This window comes from Neophocaena asiaeorientalis, unplaced genomic scaffold, assembly GCF_003031525.2.
Source record: "Neophocaena asiaeorientalis asiaeorientalis breed wild unplaced genomic scaffold, Neophocaena_asiaeorientalis_V1.1 scaffold191, whole genome shotgun sequence".
Lineage (NCBI taxonomy): Eukaryota > Metazoa > Chordata > Mammalia > Artiodactyla > Phocoenidae > Neophocaena > Neophocaena asiaeorientalis.
The window spans coordinates 2,052,957-2,073,742 of NW_020175105.1; the positions used below are offsets into that span (position 1 = coordinate 2,052,957).

General features: G+C 46.3%; 1 protein-coding gene across 1 annotated transcript in view; it reads right to left on the reverse strand.

The window, feature by feature from the left end:
- GRB10 (growth factor receptor bound protein 10) overlaps positions 1–20,786 on the reverse strand; it is a 194,245-nt gene that overhangs the window by 76,063 nt on the left and 97,396 nt on the right. The window lies entirely within an intron of this gene.

The following is a 20,786-nucleotide window of genomic DNA, read 5'->3' on the forward strand; positions in this document are numbered from 1 at the left end:
ACTGGGGAGGGCTGACGGGGGAGAGGGCAGAGCCCCGCACCTCCAGGCCCTGGGGGGAGGGGGAAGGAGTCGAAAGATGTTGCTACAGCCCAGGTTATGCGTTGTCTAGTATTAAGTAAAGGCCACTGTCTTCCTGGCTTTCACCCGGCTTTAGAAATCAAACAGGAATAGCGTTCTCGCTCTCTGACAGATTTCAGCCAAGAAAATAAAAGGTCTTATCCCCTCAGGTGGATTTTCCTCCCAGTCATTTCTTCCCTACGCATTTCTGAAAGCCCCTGGCTGTGCCCACGGGGGCAGGCCTCTGTGTCTCCTGTCCTTTTCTTTCTGTTCCTTCTCCCACCAGCCAGGTCCTTCCTGGCCACCCGGCGCTGCACTCAGGTCACTGTGCTTTCAGGAACACAGAGTGATTCTGACATCATTCAAAGTAAATATAAAGGCAAATTGGACGTAAGCTGGTAAATATAAAGGTAAAAGGTGTAGGTGCAATGCACGCCCTAAAGTGCTTTAACTCTCCTCTTTCTACGCCAATACATTTAATGGTGAACCTGTTAGAGCCAGGTTAGTCATTTAACATTCACTTGGTAGGTTAGACTTTTCATAGATCAACTCCAAGCACTATACTGGCATGTTTCAAACCTGCCTATTTTCCACAGTCCTTAGAGCAAAGAATAGAGACTAAGATATCCTAATCCAGGACAAACGTTAAAAACTTCCTGTGGGGTCAGTTAGCATTTTGTCTCTTTGGATAGTAACATCACTCAGCGTTGTCTGATTTTACTTAAACTTTGTTAAATTCTAATAAAGACTGATAATTAAATCTTCCTAACAAGGGTTTTAAAGGGTTTGATTCTAAAGAGGACGCTTCTCCACATGCGACGGCACTTTAAAAAAATTACTACACTGAGATTTTGCTGGAATGACATTCAGTTCTTTCGAATGTTCCACGAGCCAGTCCATCGTGGAGCAGGGCTGCCCCGTGTCTGTCCTACACGTGTGGCCGTCTGCACGAATCCACGTGCATCGGTGCTCACCCACGTGAGGGAGCCTTCCTGCAGCGTCGTGCAAGTGGCAGAATCAAACACCAGGGCGTTAACAAAGCAGAGGCTTCTGGAAAGGACTGTTGAGATTAAGTGTCTATAGCTGCTACCTTGAGGCCAAAGTATCTGCCGTGAGCCGGTACCTCTGAAAGGAGTCCTGCAACGGGGAAGGGAAACAATCCGATACGTGACGTTCCACTCCATACGAATTTGGGAGGGTATATTTACTGGTCAAATGTAGGTCAAACAACATGGCTGTAAATCAAGTTATTAATAGTTATTTTCCTTCCTTAAATAACCCAGTCCTAAGCTGGTCAGAGACTTTTGTCCCAAACGTCGGAGTCGTTCATCGGATCCCCAAATCACAGGCGTATCTGGTCTCACTGTCATCTTTAGCAAAGGAGGCTCGCTGAGGTCTAAAATGAGTACAAATTCAGTGAAACACATTCAAGTTTGGATTACTCCGGGAGACTGTCTTCCAGAAGCCAAGCCAGGAACAGGGCAGGCTGCAGGCGGGGAGGAAAGCGTGAGTCACAAGAGGACCTGACCGGTACCGCCTCCTGCCACCCCCGGGACCCCACTCGCTCCACTGCCCCCTGCTTGGTTCACGGCGCCCTCTAGTGGCTTCTTTAATTAGATAGTAAAGATGACACTGGATCCGCTTTATGCAACTATTTTGGCACCTTAAAGAAATGCTACTTGCACCACGTGTGCGCCAGATGCATCCTTCCTGTCCTTTCTTTACGGACCCACGGAAGCCTCTCCCCCATCTCCCCCCATTTTCACGTATGAGGCGCACGCTGAAGTAACAGAGAGCTGGCAGGGCAGGGCACCGACTTCCTTACAAGGCTCAAACCCTAGAGGGTGATAAAGTCTTAAGTAAGAGGCGATTCGTCCCTGAGAAGAAAATAATAGATGGCATTTGTAAGGCTGTGGTAAGAGAAGAAGTATATATTTTCATCTTCCTCCATGGTTCCTGGCACACGGCTCCTAAAATCCTTGTAATTTCCTAACTGATACGAGTTAAGGGGAGCATCTTCGTTATAATATCTGGCCCTTTTCTGTTGTTGTTCCTGAAATAGCTCCCCAGCTACTAGTAAAGGTGAAAGAATTGTGTTTTGTTAATCATAACAAGCCCCTTTCGACTAGGTCTGAATTTACGGGAACGAGGTGATTTCTGGAAAGCCTCCAGACAAGCACTTGATAGAGACTGGCTCCCAGGGGAACCAGCTGTGTGATTAGAGGCTGGGACTTTTAGCCCCACCCCCGAGCTCCAGGGAGGCCAACTGCAAATGGCCAATGATTTCAACAATCATGCCTGTATGATGAAGCCTCTATAGAAACCCTAAAAGCCTGGGCCTTGAGAGCTTCCAGGTCGGTGAGCAGGTGCGGGTGCTGGGAGGGTGACCCCGAGGGCAGGAAGCTCCGCCCCGCCTCCCCGGGTACCTTGCCCTCTGCATCTCTTCACCTGGCTGTTCCTGAGTTGTACCCTTGACAACAAACTGGTAATCTAGTGAGTAAACCGTCTTGCGAGTTCCGTGGGCTGCTCTAATAAATGATCAAACCAGGTACGTAGCATCAGAATTGAACTGAATTGTAGGACAGCCAGCTGGGGTGGGAGAGTTACTTGGAGTAACTCTAAGAACAAAAGTATTCAGGGAGCTTTCTTGACAGCACAAGACTTGAAAATTCCCCAGCACATGTGCAAAGGCCGAAGTTCTCACACATTTCTACCTGCACAGGAAATAAAGGCCCAGCCTGCAGAAGCGCTTTCAACCTAAACCATGTTCCCTGGGCAAGCTTTTTTTGTTGACCTCTACCTTGTACAAACATAACTCAACACGCTCCTGAAATACCTTTTTGTAGCACACCAATTCATCTTCAATCCTCATGTATTCTAGTCACGTGTATTTAATTTTTAGTATGTAGAGGTGCTTGGACGTAAGTAAGCAGAATAAGAAAATGAAGTATTACACCATTAGAGTAGTCTTTTCTGTTCTGATTCATGATATTTAAAGATACTCAACCAATAGAAAAGCAAATCACCTAACCCCAACTCCAGATGAAAATACAAATGCAACCCCCAAGTCCTGTCATTAAACAGACAAACAAAACCAATGCTTTATTTCGGTGGTTACCTGGGCAGGCAGGACATAAAACCCCTCAGAATCAGTCTGTCTGGCATATGCACAGAAATACATACACAGCATTGGAGAGATTCACAACTCCTGATGTCTTCCATGTTTACAAGAGAAACGTTTTCCCAACATGCGGGAACACTGGCGTCCTTTCCCGTCTACCACCACAGACAACAGTAATTGCCAAGTTCAATGTCTATTAAATTGAGAAATACAGGTCAACAAGAGGATGAATTAAACAACCTGTAAGAATTTGCGTGTTTTTTTTTTTTTCATTAGGACCATATATACATTTGAAAAGTGCTGCCTACGCTTTTTGGGCAGCTGTGGCGCTCAGAGGACCCCCCCCCACCACCACTCTCCCAGGACCCAAAGGCCATGTGGGTGGAACCACCGCCCAGAGCACAGTCAGGGTCAGCTGGAGACATGAAACTGGACAAATACACACACACACCCTGGGACCAATCCAGTTAGACAAAGTGAACATTGAAACAACCCTCCCAATATGCTGATTCTGGGCCATCTGTGCCTTGCTTTGTGTCAATAGCTGGTAGCCTGATTATTTTTCTTGGAATGCCTTTCCTTCTGCTAATCCAGATGCAGGACTGTGCACTCAGAAAGGGGACGTGCACATTTAGTTAGTCGTGTGTCCAGTTCCTGGAGAGCCCTGGCACTTCCTTCTGTTCTTCAGGAACTGCATCCAGCACCCCTCCCTAGAGCATCCCACAGCAAGTGACAAAGCCAGCATCCTACCAGGCCCCTGTCGATAACACAGAGTACGCAGACCGCTGACGTTCTGCCTTCACGACATCTGCAACCTGTTTTCCTCAAAGCCACATTTAGGTCTACATGTTCTGTCTAAAGAAGCACCACCCCTTATGACTGCTTAAGGCTCTACAGCTGTGACTTAGCACAATCAAGACGGGATTTAGACACAAACCCTTGTCTACAACCACACAGATGAGAAAGGCTGTGGGCACTGCTTAGAGGTTTGTGCATTTTACCTTAGGTATGTTGTACCACAATTAAAAAAATAATAATAATAGTGAAAGCATCTTTTAAACTGGAATGCTTAATATCCTCAAATACATTCACTTAAGGTCTTCTCCTGGCTGATCTACTTGGGTGCCTTTAAGAAGCCCTCAACCCTAAACCTGCCTGCCTGGAACCAATGCCACGCGCTTGGACGTCACGGGCGGGGCGTCCTGGGCTGCCCCACCCTCCCCGGAGCCCACTCCAGGGGACGCCCTGCCCACCCGCTGGCCTCAAGCCCCATCCCTCTGGCGGACAGGTGCCCCCCCTCCCCGACTCTGCACACCTGTGGTCCTCACTCGTCCCCAGCATGAGCACCGCCCCCCGCCACGGCTCTCTGCCTGCACACGTGTGGCTTCCTCCACCAGCAGAAAGAAACAGTATGGACGCCACTCCTGTCAGTCATCACAGGGGCTGGACTCCTGGGGTCAGTGCAGGTGGCCCAGGGTGACAAGTGGGGACAGGACTTTAGTGTGGAAAAGAGTCAAGGGTCCTTCCCAGAAAAGAAATATTTCATTGAGGCGATGGATGCAAGAACCTAGGCAAGAGATAAACAAGATTCAGGAGGTGCCCAGGCCACAGAGGCTGAGGGCCACGGGGGGACCGCTGGGGCTGGGGCTGGCTTCTTGGGTGACCGGCCAAGGACGCCCGGGCAGACTGGCTCGTGAAGGCCCAGGACCACCACACTCGTTTCCCGAGTTACACGAAACATGAATTCCTCTTCCCAACGAACATTAACTTTTAGTACACACGTGTATGCTTCTCCACCAACGCCATGGAATGCAACAGGTAGGTATTCAACCATACTGTGTGCATCCTCCCATAAGGGGTTCGTGTTTCGATGGTTTGTGCAGGGCCTGGCCGTCAACGGAGGCTGAACGAACAGACCTGCAGAAACACAGCCAGTCGGCATCCTCTCACAGCCCCGCCAACTGCTCTTCACCCCTCTCCCCGGAGCAGCTGGAAGGTCCCGGACGCTGACTACAGTGACCCTCGGGGAGGAAGCTGGGCTGCGTCTCACCACCGGGTCTGTGATAGCCCAGGAGGCTGCAACACACTGGGGGGCAGGACGAGGCACTACCTCCGGGGCAGATCAGAGTCAAATGCAGACGTCCTAGCAGCCCGACAAGCCAGCTCCACCACCATAGCAGACAAGAAAAAAGTGATTAATGATGAATCACTCTGGACTCTGATTCCCGTGAGATGTACTTGTTCAATCTACGTCTTAAGAGAGAGCCGGAGAATGTTCTATCCAGAAAACAAATAAGAAAATGAGGAAAGCTACACATTCCACTCAGTGATCCCATTCACTGAAATTCAAGAACTGGCGTAAGAGAAAAGAGCCTAAGTTTCCCCCTTTCTTGGATTTTTATCCTGTCACACTGTTGCCAGGAAAGACCTGGATATCATACAAGTTTCTTTCAGGTCTTTAAGACTGTTTGTTTTCTGCACCTTGGAGCACAATTTTCCATGACCAAAAAGTTAAAAACTGCCAACCAACGACCAAGGACCCGAGCTACAAATGGCAGAAAAAACTACAGACTCTGTTGTGTAATCTCTATTTGCACTATTAGAGGGCAATTTGGAGGAGTGGGGAGAACAGAAACATACTCACAAAATATCGCTCAAAAGGGGCAAAAGATTAACTGCAGCTTTCTCAAGTCATCCTTAGCAATTTAATCTTTTTCTCCTCAACCTTCTGATTTTGATTCCCAATTCTTCTATTACATCATAAATCAGGGCAGAAACCTGGGTGCAAGAAACTATGCAAATAACTTGTCATTCTGGAAGGTTCCCATTTTCCATGAATCTTAAAAATATTAATCCAAGAACACTGCAATTGAACAGGGAAAATCCAGGGCACAGGCCAAAAGCCTGTCACTCACTGGCACTGTGATTGCAAACAGGCAATTTTTTTAAAGGTAAATTATCTTCACTACCCCATTCAACATTAACTCTCTATGATTCTGTGTATTTACTTCCATGAATGTAAAATTCCTTCATGTAACCCATGTTTTTCTTCATTCAACAGATATTGACCGAGCGCCAACTACATCTCTGACATTGGTCCAGCTACTGGAAATAAAGACATTAACAAAAGAGAAAAGAATCCTACCACCTAAACGTAATGAAGTCCTAGGCATCACACTCTCGAAAAGGATTACGGTGCTAAATGCAAAGTTGCAAGGAAGGACGTGAAACTTCTTCCACCACCTCTGGAAAAGTAATTCCCTCTGTGAAGAAGCTAAAACCCACTCCGGTGTACGAGAGGAGGAGATGGAGATATTCCACACAGAGACTGGACTCCTTGCGGAAAGGGGGGACCTCAACCCCAACGGAGCGTCTTACAAGAGAGGTTAGGGGCATGCGGGCAGCAGAAGTGGCACAGCGGACACTCTGTGTCCTCAGATGGAAACAGCCTTGGTAGAGTTAATGAACTGCCCAAACCAGAAAAGTATCCTCAAGGACAGACACTCTCCCAGGACAGCTGTGCTCACTACCTGGCAGAAGACGAGGACTTTACAACAAGATCTCTGTTATGTAAGGCAAGACGATCAAGCAGAGGGCACTCAGCTCTACGAAGAGCCCAATTTCTCAGGCATCAGGATGGGGAAACTCCTTCCAGGAGAACGTACCAGGCAATTCCAAGAAATGGCACATCTCCCAGAACTGCAATGCCCAGGAGAGAGGAGCTGTCTTTGCAGGATGTGATGGAAATGGGGCTTAAGTGGAAAGATGCAACATTCAGGAGGGGGCCGGTGGGGCTGGGATGATGGAGATCCATTCCCTCGGGAATCTGTCTGATGAGCAGGACCCCCTGGGAGGCTCGCTTGTGAAAACAGGTTCCTGGGACTCACTTGGATTCATTCTGAATCCAAATCTCTGGAGTCGGGTCAAGGAATGAACAGAGTTCCTAAGCAAGGGCTTATGATTCTCATGAAAATGGTTTGTCAACCAAGAGAAATAGCAGCACACGTATAAGCGGCACCTTCTGAATAACACCCCAGCAGAAGGAAAACTCATGACGGTCTTTCTCCGAATTTGGGCCTTGATGGACACGAATTCTGAAGGAGCAAGCCCAGAGGGAGAGGCTGCACGTGCTGGAGCCACGAGAGAGGGTTTTGATTTCCACTCTCTCTCTACACATGTAACACTGCACTTATTAATGATGAAGACACACAGCAGCAACCATTTCTGGCACCAGGTCTTATGCCAGGCATATCTTGTAGGTCAAGCAGTTTCTAATGTTCCTAGCAAACCAGCCAAGTAGGCATTTTTAAGATTTCAGATAAAAAAGCCAAGACACAGGGTGACTCAGCTCGCCCAAGATGAAGATGGAGGTCAAAGCCAACTCCAAGCATGGACATCCTGCTTCCCTGGTACATTATAATTTTAACTTTCCTCAGTTTTTCTCACTAAACTTTAGTTTTAGTTTCATTTCCTAGGTACACATCATCCTTTGTCACTAACCTTGAGTTTCCAGAGGCTGGACCCGCACGTTCTTGTGCCTTTTCCTCCCTACCTAACTTCACAGCTGGCACACAGTAGGTGGTCAGTAGATGTCAGCTGAGTATGTGGAAAATGGAGCCACCAGCCTCCATAAATCAAGCTGTAGAATTTTCCAGGTCAGGCAGAGTTCCCAAACTCTCCTGGGGCTGCTGAGTCCCCTGTCTGTTAGTTCCCTGGAACAAGGCCCACCGGGCAAGTCACACCCAGGCCACCAAGTGAATAAATGCCAGAGGTTCTAATTCCAGCAGGGATGGAGGACTGTCTGAGGCCCAGGGGTCTCCTGCAGGAAGCATCACCTGGCAGCCCAGGCCTCTGCCTGTCCCTGTGAGCCCCCCTGACCACGTCAGGCCCACCTGGCCATCCCCAAGGTCGCAGGGACCACAGAAGGATTCTGTCTCCATTCAGGACGCGCAGGCACCGGCAACCACACGGTGCAGAGCCAGAGGGGACGATCAGTGAGAAAACACAGAAACTGGTGTCACTGAGAGTTAGTCCGTTGCTGCAAGGCAGGTAGAAACCATCCCCCTACGAGGCAGACCTCTAGCTGGCCTTGTGTCGGCGGCCCCTGGGGCTCACTACACTGAGCCCCCCAAACAGGAAGCATTCGTGATGCAAAGGTGCTTTTAGCCATCTGACACACAAGTAGATGGAGTCCACTGGGATTATTTTTCAAAATATATCTTAAATGTACCCTTGGAGGTGGAAGGATTAACAACCCGTCCCCCATCTCCTCTAGTCCCTGCCCCCCACTCCTGAAAAGGTCAGGACTGTTATTAAAGTCTCTCTCAGTCAGAACGAGGCTCAGGGTTGAGCAAGTGTTGGCTACCTGCCCCTGGCAGGGGCCCAGTTCTAAGGGAGCAGCAAAGGGCGGTGGGAACCACCAGGCAGGCTCCTGGCTCCGGGGCCGGCGCCTGGTTACTTAATTCTGCGGAAACACCTGCTCCTCCCAAGATCTCTGAAAGGGTCAACCAGTCATGTACCTGCAGGGCCTGACCCCAGGTAAGGAGCTGAGATCTTTGAGGGCCTTCCTGGAGACAGATTAACGCACAGTGGGGGTACAGAATATTAGCTAATATTAGACACGTGAACAAGGGATGCTGTAACCTTGCTGAAGTACTTCTGAGGGCAGCAGTACACTGTGTCCTGAAGATCGGAGGGTTACTTTTCCTTACGAAAAATCTCTAGCTTGAGATCTCCCTTTGGGGATAGACCTTAAAATTATAAAAGAAAAATAACTCATTCCAAAAAAAATTTTTTTTTACCTGAAATGGCTGGTTAATTGCAGTTAAAAAAATAAAGTAATTTAGATAAAGTGTAATATAAAGGAAGACACATATTGTTAGATTTCAGGAGCTAGGATATTCTAGTTTCCTACCTAAGAGCAATCTAAAGATATTTATTCATCACGGATATATCTAAGTTGTGCCCCATCACTTCTAAAAGGGATTTATACTTCCTTGGGCGAAAAGGTCCATGTGTTACGTGACCAATAAATTAAAAAGGACCCACTGCTTCCTGTCGCATCCCTAGGGCCTGGGCCCCATGCCTGGTGTGGGCTGGACAAACAACAGGTATTTGTTGAATGAATGAAATGAATGAAAGAAACAGGACAACTACAGCGAAGAGCAGGAAAAGCAAAGGCCCCAGAACAGAAGGCACTGTGGGGATAAAGCTTCTAGTGGAGGGCGGCCATCCTGACAGCCAGAGAAAACATGAAACGTGAGTGGAGTCCAATTATCCGCTCAAAGGAAACAGGCAAGAGTGATGTGAGCTGTCAGAGCATCAGGGAAGCGGAGGCCCAGAACAGCCGAGACTTGAGAAATTACACAGGACGACAGCGGGGGCTTCAATTCTGCTCCAAGTGAGAACCGGGAAGGGCGAGGTCTGCCGCTTGCCTGACCCTGGGACGACAGAGTGAGAGCCGGCACCTCGATGCCTTTCCGTTACCTCTTCCTTATGGAGACAAATGATTGTCCCAGTGGAAGGCTGGAAGAAGTGTAACAGAAAGGAGACCACCATCCAGGATGGGGGGTGGTGACCGTGGGATCCTACCCACTTGGCTGCTTTCAAGAACAAGGGAAATCCAGTCGCTACAGCCAAGAAAGTCTCAGTTTGAGGACCTGGAAAATGTGAGTAGTCAAAAAGAAAGGAAGACATGCGCGGACTCTGATAAGGATGGAGGAGGAGCCCTGAGGCAGAGCAGCAAGGTGGTGAGAAGTGCAGATGCCAGAGCACCCCCCCCCCCACCCCCCCGGCTGGGTTCGGGCCCAGCTCCGCCACTCCATTGGGGTGTGATCTGGGTGCCTTTATGACTAATGCCTGTGCCTCAATTTCCTTCCCTGTAAATATGGGGTAATAACAGTGCCCACCTCAGGACAAGTAAGTGCATTTGGTGAGTTAAAACATGAAACACGAGTTCTTAACAGGTGAAGAACCTATTTTTATAACAGGGAAGTCAGGTAAACATGGAAGAAACAGAGGACACGACACCTTTTGGATGGGCTATAATATCATCACCTTGAAAGGACGCTGCAGAAGCATCCTTAAGGGCTTTTTTGCATCTTAACCCAGTCAAAGGTCTTTAGGCACGGGGAAGGGGTAAAAGAAATCAAAACTACATCAGCTCTGGAATCAACATCCATCCAGAGGCCGATATTCATTATGATTCAGGATTTTGTCGAGCTTTTCTTTCTGAACATTCTCTTTGGAAGACAGGCTAGTTTCACTATAAGGCAATGATAGTAAGAAAATAAAAGTTACGTGTGTGTGTGTGTCTGTGTGTGTGTGTGGTGAGTAAAGCATTGGAGATGTTCTCCATCATACAGTAAAGGGTGAACTGGATGAAAGGGTATCCATGAACCAGGACGCAAGCTCGGTTCAAAAGCAACCTCATCTTACATGAACACAACATTATAAATCAACTATGCCTCAATTAAAGAATACAGGGCTTCCCTGGTGGCGCAGTGGTTGAGAGTCCGCCTGCCGATGCAGGGGACACGGGTTCGTGTCCCGGTCCGGGAAGATCCCACGTGCCGTGAAGCGGCTGGGCCCGTGAGCCATGGCCGCTGAGCCTGTGCGTCCGGAGCCTGTGCTCCGCAACGGGAGAGGCCACAGCAGTGAGAGGCCCGCGTACCGCAAAAAAAATAATAATACTAATAATACATTTTATTTTACTCTGGCTATTAAAAAAATTTTTTTTTAATAATTTTAAAGAAAGCAACCTCATCTTCTCGGCTGACTTACACTCTCTCATGTATCACCCCCTCATCCAAATGTTCCTGACACCTCATCAATGGCACCATGAGAAGGGAAGGGCTCTGCTAACTGGTCTTGTCTTTGCTTGCCTGGAATCATCCGAACCCATGGAAGGTAGAGGCAGGATCTTAGGCCCTTTCTGGAACCCACAGGTATATATATGGCATGTGAGTTCAGAAATCCGTTAAACAAATATCTATAAAACCCAACTATGGACAAGGCACTATAGCAGAACCTTCGAGATGAGGAAGACATGGTTCCTGCCCTCAAGACATGCATCATCTCAGGAGAAAGGGGAAAAATACAATACATAAAGGAACACTTAGAAGGTAGCTTTTATGTATAGGTTCCTAGGGGCAAAAAAGAGCTCCACCAAATACAGCCGTGCACATTAAAACTGCACCCTAATAACCAAAACTTTTGGTCTAAAGAAAACCAAGTGAAGCAACCGAAGCAGAGAAGGTCTGTGACGGGGTGACAGGACGACGGGAGGCCAGAGCCCAGAAGGCATCCCTCGATTCAGGGAGCCGAGTTGCTGGATTTCCGAGTCTCCTTCTGAACTGGGGACTGACTCCGTTTCTGGGCTTCACAACCCCAGGGATCGTGGGCAATGCTTTGATCACATCTCAGGAGGCCTGGCTGTGTGCACACATGGCCCCGTCTCCAAAGGGAACAGAGTCCCAGCTCGTGTGCAGTGACTTTCCTGCGTGGATTTCAAACCTCTCCGCTACTCGGGGCATCTCTGCTCAGCTGTGGTCTGCTGAGTGGAGCAGGACAGGGCTGGACCACTCAGCTTCGGTGCTGGGCAAGAATAACAATCAGACCAAGTTGTTTAAAATGAGAAGAGGCCGAACTTCCAAAACCCACAATTCTCTGAAACCTCACATCTCAAAAAATATTGTCAAGAAAAAGCTAAACATAGAATTCCCATACTATTAAGCAATTCCACTCCTAAGTATATGCCCAGAGGAACTGAAAGCAGAGACTCAAACAGATATTTGCACACCCGTGTTCACTGCAGCATTAGTCACAACAGCCAAAAGGTGAAGGGAGACCTAGGGTAGACAGACAGATGAAGTGATAAACAAACGTAGTCTACAGACAACAAAATACAATTCAGCTATCGAGAGAATGAAACTCGCATGCATGCTACAACCAAGATGAACCTTCAAAACAGTATACTGAGTAAACCAAGCCAGGCACAAAGGGACAAATATTGTACGAGTCCACGCACAGGAGGTACCTGGAAAAGGCAAACTCACAGAGACAGAAGAGAGTAGAAGAAAGGTTACCAGGAGCTGGGGGAATTCTTGCTTAATGGGTACAGAGTTTCTGTTTGGGATGATAAAACATTTTTCAAATAGTGGTGAGAATGGCACAACACTGTGAATGTACTGAATGCTACTGAAACACACTTAAAAATGGTTAAAATGGTAAATTTTAGGGTATCTATGTTTTACCCTCATAAAAAAATATATTTTTAAAATACGATCAAGTCATTAATTCCAGCTATTGCAAAACCTCCCACTTTCCAAAGAAGACACATCCCTTTCACAGATTGCTGCTAGGAAATGTCTGAAGCATTTTTAACAACCGTCACACAAAAATAAGCTGCTTAGGTTAGGAATGAGCTAACAGAAACCAGGGCATTAAATCCTCTTTGCCAGACAGAAGGGAACAGGTCAAGAAAGTCATGGCAGATCTTTTATTCTGAACGTCAGGTCCCTCGCAAAGGACCAGATCAAACACCTCACAGACACCTAAGGCCTAGAGCTGGAGCCCCTGGATGCCTTGCAGATTAAGGAAGCAAGAAAGAACAGCGTTCTGTCCCTGTCAAGTGCTGTCCCGTATCCCAAGCTGTCTCGTTAGGAGGAACTTCCGGCGCGGAGGTGGTAAGAAGAGGAGGGACGGCTCAGGGCTGCAGGAGGGCCCCCTCCACCCCGGGCAGGACAGGCTGCAGGCTCCTGCAGGCTGTGCAGACCCCGGCTTGGGAGGGGGCAGAGCCACCGCACCAGGAGGGCACCGGCCTTTGCGCCTCACAGCTGGACGCTGCAAAGCCCAGCCCCCACACACAAACAGGCACAGGGACACGCGGGGCCGCAGGGGTGCCAAAGGAAGGCTGAGCGTGCGGCACCTGGATGCACTTGAAAGAGAGAGAGAGACCTGTGCTTTTCTGCTCCACGCCACAGACCTGGGGGCACAGGCTCCCTCCAGCCCCAGACCAGCCACTTCCACGCTTCCACATGAAATGACATGCAGCATCACGTACAAACACAGCGTGCTTGCCTCTTCTGCAAACTGCCTGCTCCTGCTTTTTGCCAGTTTTTCTATGCGATTGTTTCTCTCATGTATAGGATTTTTTACAGTAAACTGAGGCTACTAATACTTTGCACGTTATACGCACTGCAAATATTTTTCCCGGGCCAAAGTATGCCTTTCAGTGTTTTAGATGCTGTCAGGTTTGTACAGCAATTTGTGTGTTATGGACTCGAACATCTTTCCTTTATGGTTGTGCTAAGTCTTACTTAGGAAGTCTTTTCTCAGCCTGAGTGTATGAAGATGCTCACTACTCATTAATTCTTTCTTTGTTCAAATTTTTATTGGAGTATAGCTGGTTTACAACGTTGTGTTAGTTTCTGGTGTACAGCACAGTGATTCAGTTATACACATACATATTTCCACTCTTTTTTAGATTCTTTTCCCATATAGGTTATTAGAGAATATAGAGTAGAGTTCCCTGTGCTATACAGTAGCTCCTTATTAGTTATCTATTTTACCTACAGTAGTGTGTATATGTCAACCCCAATCTCCTAATTTATCCCTTCCCCTCACGTTTCCCCTTTGGTAACCGTAAGTTTGATTTCAAGATCTGTGTAAATGTCCATCGACAGATGAATGGATAAAGAAGATGTGGTACATATACACAATGGAATATTACTCAGCCATGAAAAAGGATGAAATCATGCCATTTGCAGCAACATGGATGGACCTAGAGGTGATCATACTAAGTGAAACAAGTCAGACAAAGACAAATGTCATATGATATCACTTATATGTGGAATCTAATAAAAAATGATACAAGTGAGCTTATTCACAAAACAAAAACAGACTCACAGATCTTGAAATCACTAATTCTTATTATTAGACAAAATAAAAACACATTTTGTTTTCCACTTTCAGTCAGTCATTCACCTGAAACTGATGGTTGTGGATCACATATGGTAGGGATCCAGTTTGCCCCCTGAAATGGATGGCTGTGGATCATACATGGTAGGGATCCAGTTTGCCCCTGGAATCGATGGTTATGGATCATACACAGTAGGGATCCAGTTTGCCCGCTGGAATCGATGGCTATGGATCATACATGGTAGGGATCCAGTTTGCCCCTGGAATCGTTGGTTATGGATCATACACAGTAGGGATCCAGTTTGCCTGCTGGAATCGATGGCTGTGGATCATACACGGTAGGAATCCAGTTTGCCCCCAAAATCGATGGCTGTGGATCATACATGGTAGGGATCCAGTTTGCCCCCGAAGTCGATGGCTGTGGATCATACATGGTAGGGATCCAGTTTGCCTGCTGGAATCGATGGCTGTGGATCATACAGGGTAGGGACCCAGTTTGCCCCCCAACCCCATGCCCACCACCCCTGGAGGAGTCACGGGCCCCCTGTCCTCAGGGCTCTACCACAACTTCTCTGTGCTGTACTGAGTTTCCATAACTGTGTGGGTCTCTACGGGATGTCTATTTGTCCGTCCTTGAATCAATAACATGCTTTCCTAACCGTGATGCCTCACAAGCAGCCTTGCTCCCTGATGGTGCAAATCACCCGTTCCTGCCGACGTATGCTTTGCTCATCTTCAGATTTCCCTTTGCTGTTATGGAGTTTTCACATGTCCATATTAGAGGTAGGCGCCATCTATCAGGTCACACCAAACGTTTCGAAACTTGCTTGCAACTGCGTTCAATTTAAAGATAAACTTGGGAAGACGTAACATCTTCACTATTGAAGTCTTCTCATTTGTGATCACGGGATAACTCTCCACTTACACAGGTCTTTTTTATGTCCCTTAAAGACATCTTAGAACATCATGCAATCTAGTTGAATTTATTTCTAGAAACCTTATCATTTTTGTAATTATGTAAGTGGGATTTCTATTTGCATTACACTTCCTGATTGTTTTCTACCGTTGCACAAGGTATTTTTACATTTTATCTGTTGATCTCACCCATCTACCATCTTGCAGAACTCATTTATTTTAAATGAAGTTTTATTTGGATAATATTGGATTGGCCAGAAAGTTCGTTCGGGTTCTTCTGTACGATATCGTCATTTGCAAAGAGGCACCAATTCCATTTCTTCCTTTTGGTGTTTGCATTTCTGGCTCTGTGTTTGCTTTATGACACTGGTGAAGACCTCTTGTGACAGCAGGCCTTCTGTGTCATTCCTGACTTTCATGGACGTGACTCTAATATTTCTCCACCATGGATGCTGGGTGCTGTATATCTTCAACAAACAGACTTTAAACAGGTTACAGAGGTTTCTTTTTACTACAGACAGTCCCTGACTTAATGGTACTTCCACTTAGGATTTTTTGACTTTAACATGGTGAGAACGTGATTCGCATTCAGTAGAAATCGTACTTCGAATTTTGCATTTTAATCATTTCCTGCGACATGCTGTCCGATCCTCTCTCGCGACGCTGGGCAGGGAGCCTCAGGGCCCAAGCAGCCCAGCTCACGAGGGCAAACCACTGATACACTTGCAACCAGTCTGGACCCAGACAACCATTCTGCCTGCCACTTCAGTACAGCGTTCAATAAATTACGTGAGATAGTCGACATCTTATTGTAAAATAGGTTTGTGTTAGATTTTGCCCAACTGTAGGCTAATGAAACTGTTCTGAAAACATTTAAGGTGGGCAAGGCCAAGCTATAGTGAGTTAGGTGTATTAGATGCACTTTTGACTTAACGATATTATCAAATTGCAATCAGTTTATAGGGATGTAAGTCAAGGAAGCTCTGTACTGGTTTAGTAAGAGTTTGGTTGTTACTGTTTGTTTTGTATTATATGAGTGGAGAACTGTCTTTAATAACTCTGTCTCCGGTACAATGACCATTTCCTTTCCTTTAATCTTTTCACATGTTAAATGTGTTCACAGTCTAATGATGGGAAAGCATCCTTGCATTATTATAATAAATCCAATTTGGTCATAACATTTGTTTGTTCTGTGTTTTATTCAAGATAAACTGTTAAACGTGATTCCTCAATGCTTTCCACAGACTTTTTGGTGGTATGTTAAAATGTGAAATAGGCCCGTACTTGGATTTCTTGGACTGTCTCTTACAAAACTACAGAACGTTATAAAATGAGTGGGAAAGCTCTTCTCCTCTCTCTCTCCAGCCACTGGCATAAAAAGAGAAATTATTTGTTTTTTGAAGGCTCCATGACACTCATTTGCAGAATTCCCTGAGCATCTCTGAGGAGGTGGTATTATTTTCTGACTCCTCTCTGCCAGAGTTCTTTATTAAAATCTGATATTTCTCCAAGTGTCAACTCTGTTTTGTTTCTCCCTTTCAACTATTCTTCTTTATTCCTTCAGGATTCTCCACCTAAAACTTTTGAGTGCTGTCTGTACTCACAGAGCTATATTTTCCATCAGGTCACATAATGTTTAATTCACATGGCACAGAAGAAACATTCTTGGTTTTCTTAGGTAATCTCTAAGCTAGTTCTTCTTTCAGATGCAATCAGGTTTTTGTTTTTGTTTTTTTTTTAAGCCTTCTTTTTAGAGCAGTTTTAGGTATACAACAAAATTGAGAGGGGGATGCAGAGTTTCCCATTTATCCTGTACTCCCTACATATGCATAGCTGCCCCCAAAGCACCATCACTCACCAGAATGGTACATTTTTTTTTTAACCAAGGATGAACCAACACTGACACATCAAAATCACACGAATTCCACAGCGCACTTTAGGGTCCACCTTTGGTGAACCTTGGTACATTCCATGGGTTTGGACAAATGTATCCATGGTGATGTCGAGCATTCTAACATCACACATGGTATTTTCACTGCCCCAAAATCCTCTCTGTTCTGCCTCTTCATCCTTCCCCACTGTTGCCTCTGTCTCCATAGTTTTCCCTTTTCCAGAATGTCATATAGTTGGAATCATACAGTATGTAGCCTTTTCAAACTGGTTCTTTTACTTAGTAATATGCATTTAAGATTTTCTGTGTCTTGTCATGGCTTGATAGCTCATTTCTCTCTAACACTGAATAACATTGCACCACAGTTTATTCACCCATCACCTACTGAAGGACATCTTGGTCCCTTCCACCTTTTGGCAATTATGACTGAAGCTACTATAAATATCTGTGTGCAAGTTTTCAGGTGGACATAAATTTTCAACTCATTTGAGCAAATACCAAGGAACATGAATGGCTGTCTCATATGGTAAGAGGATGGCTAGTTTTGCAAGAAACTATCAAACCGTCTTCCAAAGTGGCTGCACCGCTTTGTATCACCACCAGCAATGATTAGGCTTCCTGTTGCTCCACAGTCTCCCCAGCACTCGGTGTTGCAATTTTGTCTGTATGTTTTTGCAATACATTAATTATCCATTTCCCTCATACGTGCACATTTATCGGCATAAAGCTGTTCATGGTTTTCTCGTTTGACGATACTTTTTATCTCTGACATGCCTTCATATGATTTTCTTGCACGTCCTTCTTCCTCCCGAGCGGCTGTGATTTTGGTAGATTTTAGGAAACACTGGCTTTAGTTCTGTTTCTGTCTATTGATATTTTCTTCATCATTTCAATGATTTCTGATCTTAACTTTTTTTTTTTTTTTTGCAGTACGTGGGCCTCTCACTGTTGCGGCCCCTCCCGTTGCGGAGCACAGGCTCTGGACGCGCAGGCTCAGCGGCCATGGGTCACGGGCCCAGCAGCACATGGGATCCCCCCGGAGCGGGGCACGAACCCACGCCCCCTGCATCGAGAGGCGGACTCTCAACCTTGCGCCACCAGGGAATCCCCTGATCTTAACTTTTATAATGACTTCCTTCTACATTCCTTAGAGTTATACTATTTTCATTCTTCTAATTTCAATTTTTCCTTCTTTTAAAGATTAGAAATTTGGTCTTGAATACCATTTTGCAGCATTTTATAATCTCCAAGCTGTAGTACATGCCTTTTTTTTTTTTTTTTTTTTTGCAGTACGCGGGCCTCTTCCTGCTGTGGCCTCTCCCGTTGTGGAGCACAGGCTCCAGACGCGCAGGCTCAGCGGCCATGGCTCACGGGCCCAGCCGCTTCGTGGCACGTGCAATCTTCCCAGACCGGGGCACGAACCTGTGTCCCCTGCATCGGCAGGCGGACTCTCAACCACTGTGCCACCAGGGAAGCCCATACGTGCCTGTTTCATTGAATTCTAAACGACTGGTATTTTCACTGTGAGCTCCTAACCATAAGTGAAGTAAGGAGGTATTGTAATGTTTCCACAATATGTTTACATGTTTTGTTTTGAACTTTTTCTGTTGACTTCTGATTTAATCACACTGGGTCAAAGACCGTGGCATGCATGAAACAATGCTTACAATTCAGTTCAACTTTCCATATATGGTCAACTTTTTTAAAAGTTATACAGATTTTAGAGAAGAATCAGGTGTCTTGTCTGTTGGGTGCAGGGTTCTACGTATTTCTACTAATTTGAACCTGTTAATACTATTAGAGATATCCTAACAGTATTATATATAAATAATACAATAACACTACTATAATTATATCTAAATAATACTATAATTATATACTATAATTATATATAAATAATAATCCTCGTATTTTATATTTTCTGTTTGACATCCTTTTTTGTTCACATCTGGTTTTTTGCCCTTTTCTGCTTGATGTTCGTTGTTTTTATAAACTGTAGATTCTCTTATATTTTTTTCTGCTAGGTTAGAAACTACAGATTATACACATATTCTTTGAGTAATTAGTCAATATCTTAGTTGCACCTAATATTTTAAAATACGTTAACTATCTTTTTTTCTAATGTAGTCTCAAGTCATTTTACATTCCTTTTATCCTAACTAGGGTCTTACTATGACTCCATCACACATTTAACACTCATTCCCAATGGCTAATTAACCAAAGTTTTAGTTTAACCTGGTTTTAACAATTCACATAGAATTCAGCTTATGACACAGCATTTCCTTCTCGGCCCATTACTGTTTTCATGCTTCCAGGCCTTCCTCACAATCCACATTTCTTCTTCTGGAAGTACAACTTGTAATCATTCTTTTAGTGAGGACTGCCAGTAATAAACTGTCTCAACCTTCATCTGAAAGCTTTGTTTTGCTTTCACAAGATGTTGGGACAAAATTTTAGATGGACAGTTCTTTTTCCCTCAACACCTTAAAAATCTCCTGCATTGTCTTCTGGCTCCTCCTGGGCCCAAGTCGGCCATCCATCCAATGGCCATTCCTGGGTTGTGAAATGTGTTTCCCTTTGGATTTTCTCTTGTCTTCCATTTTCTGGAATAATGCTAAATGCTTTTAGATGCGGAAGAACCGTCATCTTTCCTCTTAGTTCTCTGAGTGCGGTGGGGGGGCTCTGTCTCCTCATTTCTGGCCCGTTCTTGACCAGCATCTCTTCAAATCCCACCCCCATTCCCTCCACTCCCGTCCTCATGCACGTCTACATGACCGCGTCCAATGGCCCGTCCACGTTTTCCCGTGACTCTCTGGGCTAGAGGGAGGTGACTCCGGCTCATCCATTCTCTTTAGACCAAATCCAGCATTTTGGAAATGCCAATGGCTATTCATCTCATTTCCAAAGCTTCTCAGGGACTCTCTCTCACACCCCCCGTTCTTGCTTCATTTCTTCCCATTGTGTTTCACAGTTTCTTGTCCTCTCTGGTGGATGTTATTCTTGCTTTCACCTCCAGGGCATTACAAACACATTTATCTGCACGTTTAAGAGACAATCTCTCGATCCTGGGAGCTGTGCTGCCTCGTAGCAGACTGCTTCCCGTGCTGGGAACACCGGCGTGCAGTGGTACCTGGGCTGGGCTGGGCTTCTGCATCCCCTGCCCACCCTCCCGTGTGCTGGGGTATTGGGACGCTCAGGGACCTCCTCAGGGGAGGCTGCAGTGCTGTGGGGCCGTGCCAGCTGCCTGGCCGTAGGTCCACATGCACTGTTTTCCAGGGTCTTTCAGGAGGGGGCGTGCCCCACCCCAGCTCCCAGCGAGCTGCAGGAGCTTGGCCCCTACTAGTCCCTGGGACCTGAACCGCTGCCGTCGGTGGTGGCTTTGGGACCTGCAGCCTGGTGGGCACGGATATAAGCACTGCTCACTGCTCTGGGGGCATCTCCGTCCTGTGTCTGAGCCAGGCTGAGTCCTTTTGATTTTCCTGTTTTATGTGCCGTGTGTGCAGAATTACTGAAGACTGGAGGGAAAGGTGGTCAATGTCATGATGGCTTAAAAGCCTGCACTGTCTGGGGAGCTGAGTTCAGCCTGGAGTCACGTCCACTCACTCCCCCAGGCCCAGCCGCAGCTGCTGAGACACGCAGACCCCAGGTCACTCAGTGTAAGCAGTGAGATGTAATAAGCTAAGATTTCCCTGAGTTTCAAAGCCGATGTGATCAAACTGGTACTCCTCTCGCATCACTTTGTGTGAGAGTTTTCGAGAAGGGCACCCTAAAATTACGCTTGACACAGGAAATCCCAACAGCTTTTACAAATCTTCTAATGCTCGAGAAAACATCCTTTTGACTTCATGGCTAGCTCCCAGACTTTATTTTTGCTAAATTTCA